At 40.3% G+C, this 5830-nt stretch overlaps 1 long non-coding RNA gene across 2 annotated transcripts; it reads right to left on the bottom strand.

The window, feature by feature from the left end:
- Positions 1-2884: 2884 nt before the first annotated feature.
- Positions 2885-5441, bottom strand: LOC106573243 (uncharacterized). Of its 2 annotated transcripts, XR_006763465.1 has the most exons (5): positions 5330-5441; positions 4263-4361; positions 4076-4165; positions 3595-3666; positions 2885-3064 (listed from the first exon to the last, which is right to left on the bottom strand). It is a non-coding gene; the product is annotated as an uncharacterized lncRNA (long non-coding RNA). The 2 variants fall into 2 exon arrangements; XR_006763466.1 differs by lacking the exon at positions 4263-4361.
- Between the last annotated feature and the right edge of the window lie 389 nt (positions 5442-5830).

The following is a 5830-nucleotide window of genomic DNA, read 5'->3' as shown; positions in this document are numbered from 1 at the left end:
CCTTTGAAATCCTCTTGACCCCCCTTGGTCCCACTGGCAGAACAGCCTCCTATCAAGCGATGGCACATGCCCGCCTCCCGTGCCAAGGCCAAGCGGGAGAATAGCCAACGAGGGCGCAGGAAGAGAGTGAAGCCCATTTACTGGGACGTAAACTTTAAGTCTGGGCCTTTCTTCCCAGTGTGTGTCTCTCCATCACTGCCCTCGATCTTGGAGGTGGATGAAGAGTCTCTTTCTGAAGAGATGGAGCAAAGCCAGTTGTAGGGGGGTCACTTTATTTAAATAGGCAAGTTAGTTAAGAACAAATTCTTATTTACAATGACGGCCTACCCCTGCCAAACCTTAACCCGGACAACACTGGACCAATTGTGCCGCCCTATGGGACCAGTGCCTTAGAACCGCTGTGCCATTCGGGAGCCCTCATGGCCTCCCATGGACCAGAGAGGATCAGTCAGCATCATCCCAGTGTCTGCTCTACCTTCCATCCTAGTTCCTCCACTGCCCTTTCAACCCCAAAGCACAAAGGGCAGGTGACAGAAAATGATCCAGCGCCCACCGATCCAGGCTGTTGTGCATGAGCAGCAGCAGCTACTGTCGGAAGTACTGTTGGAACAGACTTTTCCTATGAGACCCAACAGGAGCCACAAGCTGTCAAAGTACTTTCATCCCTGGGGTGTGTAGCTTCTCGAAGAGTGTTCCCTTCCTGAAGATGGACTGCTTCAACCCCTTGGGAGTATCCAGAGTATCTAGTACGCTGGTGTGATGATAGAATATGTCTATCAGTATCAATTAGAGATTAATATTAATCCACTTGTTATTCTAGTTAGGCAAATGTTAATTTATCATCAGCATGTTCCAAAGAATTCTGTTTCTATAAAGTTTTATTGCAGTTGAAAATGATCAGTGGTGTGTGTTGTTGGTTTCTTGTGAGCTATGAAGTATACAATTTTAGTAGAATGTTTATTTCTTCATTGGATTTGTTGATTTGTTGCCCAAGGAGAAGAGGTAAGTGCTGACCGGACTAATAGACGTGAAGGTGTTTCCAGAGGCCAACAACACAGAGCAGGTTAGAGAAGCTTCAAACCTAACTAACCACACACGCACAAACACTGTAACCAATTTAGGACTCCTCACAAATACATACCTTTTGAGGACCATGCTTTCCAGACATCATAGAAGCACAGAAATTACACTCATGAGAAAGAAAAAAAATCTATTGAGTTAATCACGTAAAGTTTCTGACTCCTTGAAAAAAGTTCACTTGTAATTTTACCAACTTCTTGAAACCGTACATTGCAAATCAAATCGTATTGGTCACATATACACATGGTTAGCAGATGTATATGCGAGTGTAGCAAAATGCTTGTAATCTTCTAGTTCCGACCATGCAGTAATATCTAACAAGTAATCTAACAATTTCACGACAACTACCTTATACACACACAAGTGTAAAGGAATAATTAACAATATGCACATATAAATATAAGGATGAACGATGGCCGAACGGCATAGGCAAGATGCAGTAGATGGTATAGAGTATAGTATATACATATGAGATGAGTAATGTAGGGTATGTAAACATTATATAAAGTGGCATTTTTTAAGTGACTAGTGATACATTTATTACATCGAATTATTAAAGTGGCGAGAGATTGAGTCTGTATGTTGGCAGCAGCCACTCAATGCATTGCAATGCATTGCCATCATCCATGGAGAGAATGCCTCCTATGAAATCTATAAAAGCTATCCAACTGCCTACATTGTATCTAATGGAAGCGTAAAATAATTAACAAGTTTAAATTCTCGATATTTGACGCATTCATTCTATTTTAAGACTGAAAATATTCATGTAGAATGCCACAATGATGCAACACGGATGGCAACTCAACGGCTGTAGTGTAGTTCTTCTGTAAAGTATTTAAACTGGAACAACCATTTCAGTAATGGATTCAATATATCCAAGTAACAGATTAATAGTTTAGAATTTTTTTTCTTTATTTTCTGTAACATTCAAAGTCAGCAGGCTTTGTATTCTTGAGACCTTAGTCACTCCAAAAGTGAACCACCCACCTGGAAAAACTTCCCCTGGACAGTGAGTGTCAGGCCCTGACCTGAGAGAGCCATTTTTCTCTGTTTAGTTAGGTCAGGGTGTGATATGGGGTGGGCATTCTATGTGTTTTATTTCTATGTTTTGGCCGGGTATGGTTTCCAATCAGAGGCAGCTGTCTATCATTGTCTCTGATTGGGAGCCATACTTAGGCAGCCTTTTCCCACCTGGGTTTTTGTGGGTAGTTGTTTTCCGTTTAGTTGTCTGTGGCCTGACGGAACTGTTTGCTTTCGTTTTTGTTTATTTGTTTAAGTGTTTCATTATAGTAATAAATATGAGCACTCAACACGCTGCGTTTTGATCCACTCCTTTTGACGATCGTAACAGTGAGATAGAGGACATTCGTCATCTACTGATGAGTTTAAGTCCCATTAAATCCTCAGAAGTACACCAAGATAGCCAGAAGCATCTCATACACTTATTTTCTCTGATCTGCAACTATTCTGTTGTGTACATAGAACTTTACTGCTCTCCAGTCCCTGTTTACTAGCGCTTGGGGAGAAGCAGCAATGCATTTCTCAGTCTTGTTTTTCCCATTCGGATAAAATTCATCAAGGAATCTTCAAGGGCATCCACCTCTATTGTCGACCAATACCTTTTGTTCCTTTGGCACCTTTTTGTCACACCCTGACCTGAGAGAGACGGTTTGATTCTCTATGTGGTTAGGTCAAGGTGTGGGGTGGGCATTCTATGGTGTCTATTTCTTTGTGTTGAGCAGAGTATGGTTCCTAATCAGAGGCAGCTGTCTATCGTTGTCTCTGATTGGGAGCCATACTTAGGCAGCCTTTCCCCACCTGTAGTTGTGGGATCTTATTTTTGTACTGCTCGTTATAGCCTGCAAGACGTGATGGTCGTTTGTCATTGTTTGTTCTTTTGTTGAAGTGTTCTAAATTAAAATAAATTCAAGATGAACACGTACCACGCTGCACCTTGGTCTACTCCTTTTGACGATCGTTACACCTTTGGAAAGAGATGGCATTATGAATGACTACATTAAAAAAAGGTTGACTACAATACAGTACTTGAACATCTCTCTGTATTAACTCTACAAGGTTACAGCTGTTTCTGCAGAGGGTGTGTTGAGATTAAACTAACAATCCCAACTAAATAACTACATAGATAAGGATGTGAGAGGAGAATGTGCAATGCTGACATCAAGGCAGACTCAATCTGTATGGAATCTAAGCCCAACAACCTGTTTGCAATGTAATATTCTAATAAAAGCAATACCTATTAAATCAAGTTCCCTCCCTCAAGAAAAACAATGTAAAGCGTTGTAATCCTTCTGTGTTATCATCTATCCTGACACACTAGTTCCAGATCTAACATCTTGACTTGTGTCCAATCCAAACTGAACCGTTCTGTGCTGGCATGGTTGGAAATACACTAACTGATAAAGACAGTATTGATCTGGACCAGCACAGTACGGCCATAAATTGACACTACAGAGTGAAAATGCACTGACTGAAGGCAGCAGGAAACATGCTTACCGTGTGAGCCTCTCATTTGTCCCAGCTTTCCCTTGGTCATTGGCTGTTTAGCCCGAATCGCTGACATCTCTCCTGGAAAACATGTCAAAAAGGACATTGTAATTAAGAATAGGTCCATGTGTATGTAAGGTATAGGCATACAGGTCAGATTTTCTTCATAGAAATTGCCTTCCTCTGATGGCCCTGGGACACAACCATCTTCACTGTTGTCAATACTGGTTATTGAGTCATCAGTCTTGTATCCAAGCATAGCTTTGGTCAACTGTATTGCAGAAAAAAAGTATCTTGGATAACTAGATAGATATCAAAGTATTTGGACACTGGTACATTTTGATTAGTTATGGCTCTGTGCTCCTCTACTTTACATTTTCTAATAATACAATGAATATGGGATGAAAGTGCAGACTTGCCTGTCTTTGATTTACAAAGCTGATTCACAAGAACTTACAGTATGTGCTGGTGTTGAATGACACTAACTTACGTATACGCTGTCTGTTCTGATCAACGGCAGTGCATCATCCAACACATGGACTATCGACCCAGAGGTACTGGCAGCCTCGGTGTCTGACATCTAAGGATACAATAAAATGAAATTAGCCATGTGCAAATTAGGCAATTGAATATGATTCAACCATCCCTAGTATCCTCATTCTAAACAACTGACGAACCTGAGCTTCGGGATTTATTATTTCCTTTTCAAATCTGGCCTACAAGTTGAATTATGTTTCTTTTAGAGTTTCCATGCGTCTTCTTAGCCTCTGCAGTGCCTTTGTAAAGGAAGACAAGTTTCAAAAAGAATGGTTGAGACTTAAAAGAATGACAAGATTGCTCGGCACACAACAAAGGGGATGGGGTGGGGGACACCAATGACTGTTATCATTGACTGATAGAGGTCCTACAAACATCTATTACAATTTCCTTTCAGATGACTTTCAAGGTAAAAAAGCAAGTATAAGCATAACATAAGCACATTATGCAAGTTCCTGGATGCAACTAAAGCTGATCTGCTTTTATGGATGGACTAAACGAGAAACAGTATGAGTGATATGGCTAAAGCAAGGCATGTGAATTGGCACAGCCCTACCAAATGTTAACCTTTCCACAATCCTTATTCCTGTTGTGGTGTTACACTCTTTTACGTGCAAAGCCAAAATAACTAGCAACTTATTTCTCTTTGAGTAATTAAGGGCACTAAAAAAAACTGCCAAAACTTCAATAAAATAATTTAAATGGGGGGATTTATATAAATATTTCAGCACACATGCATGCTTATGACTTGACAAAACAGATGAAAAAGAACTGGCTTTTCTAGCTAGCTTGTAAACCAATTGAAGTTACACTAGCAATATTATTTTCTAATGCATGTAACATTGGGTTAACCACAATCATGTATTCTGAATCAAAGACATGTTACCAATTATGCTAAACTAGCACGCTAACCGCTAGCTAGCACGCTAATCATTAGCAAGCAGTAAATAAGTAGAAGGTAAAAACATGCAAAGTAACAATTGCACATTAATGAATTGTTTGGATAAACCCAACAATTTCATTCTCATGACGCAGTATATCTGACACAATGTGGCTTTCGGACATTGTCAATGCATGTTGGATTCCACCGAAAGACATACATGAGCTAACTTTCATTACAAATAAAGACAACGGGAACATGCTTGCTTGCCAATACACCAAATACAATTTGTTAAAATATTGGTTAACAGTTTAGTTAATAGCTAACCTTCTTGCAGGAATGTGAACGTCTACAACCATCCTCCTCTTCATTAAAAAACGTGCTGCACAGCTACTTTTGTTGTGATCATGCTCAGACAGAGACAGGCTTGCCAGGTCAATTCCAAATTTCTACGAAAACCAGGTAAAAACCCACGTTCAAAGCCTGAAACCTATCACAATTTCAGAAGATTACAGGGAAATTAATGGCTTTTTTTAACTACCATGTTGGTAACGGTGCAATATAGAAGTAGTATTAAAAACTTGCACCCAGCGACCAAAACTTTTCACCTGCAGCAAAGTTTTAAAAGTACCTCAATAAAAGACATATAGTTTACGTGGCAACCCTAGGGAGAGATTTGTCACTGCAGCATGGGGGAGATGGGAACTGTGTTGACCTGTGACATTTTTGATAGTTTGGTACTTTGTGCACTCTGCAGTGGGGGAGGGGCTCGATCTCCAGCAGAAATTATGGAGAGTAGACAATGATTCCATCAGCCCAGATTTCTGA

The sequence above is a fragment of the Salmo salar genome, unplaced genomic scaffold, assembly GCF_905237065.1.
Source record: "Salmo salar unplaced genomic scaffold, Ssal_v3.1, whole genome shotgun sequence".
In the NCBI taxonomy this organism is placed as follows: Eukaryota; Metazoa; Chordata; class Actinopteri; order Salmoniformes; family Salmonidae; genus Salmo; species Salmo salar.
The sequence above is the reverse complement of the archived record's forward strand: the minus strand, read 5'-3'. Positions and strand labels throughout refer to the sequence as shown.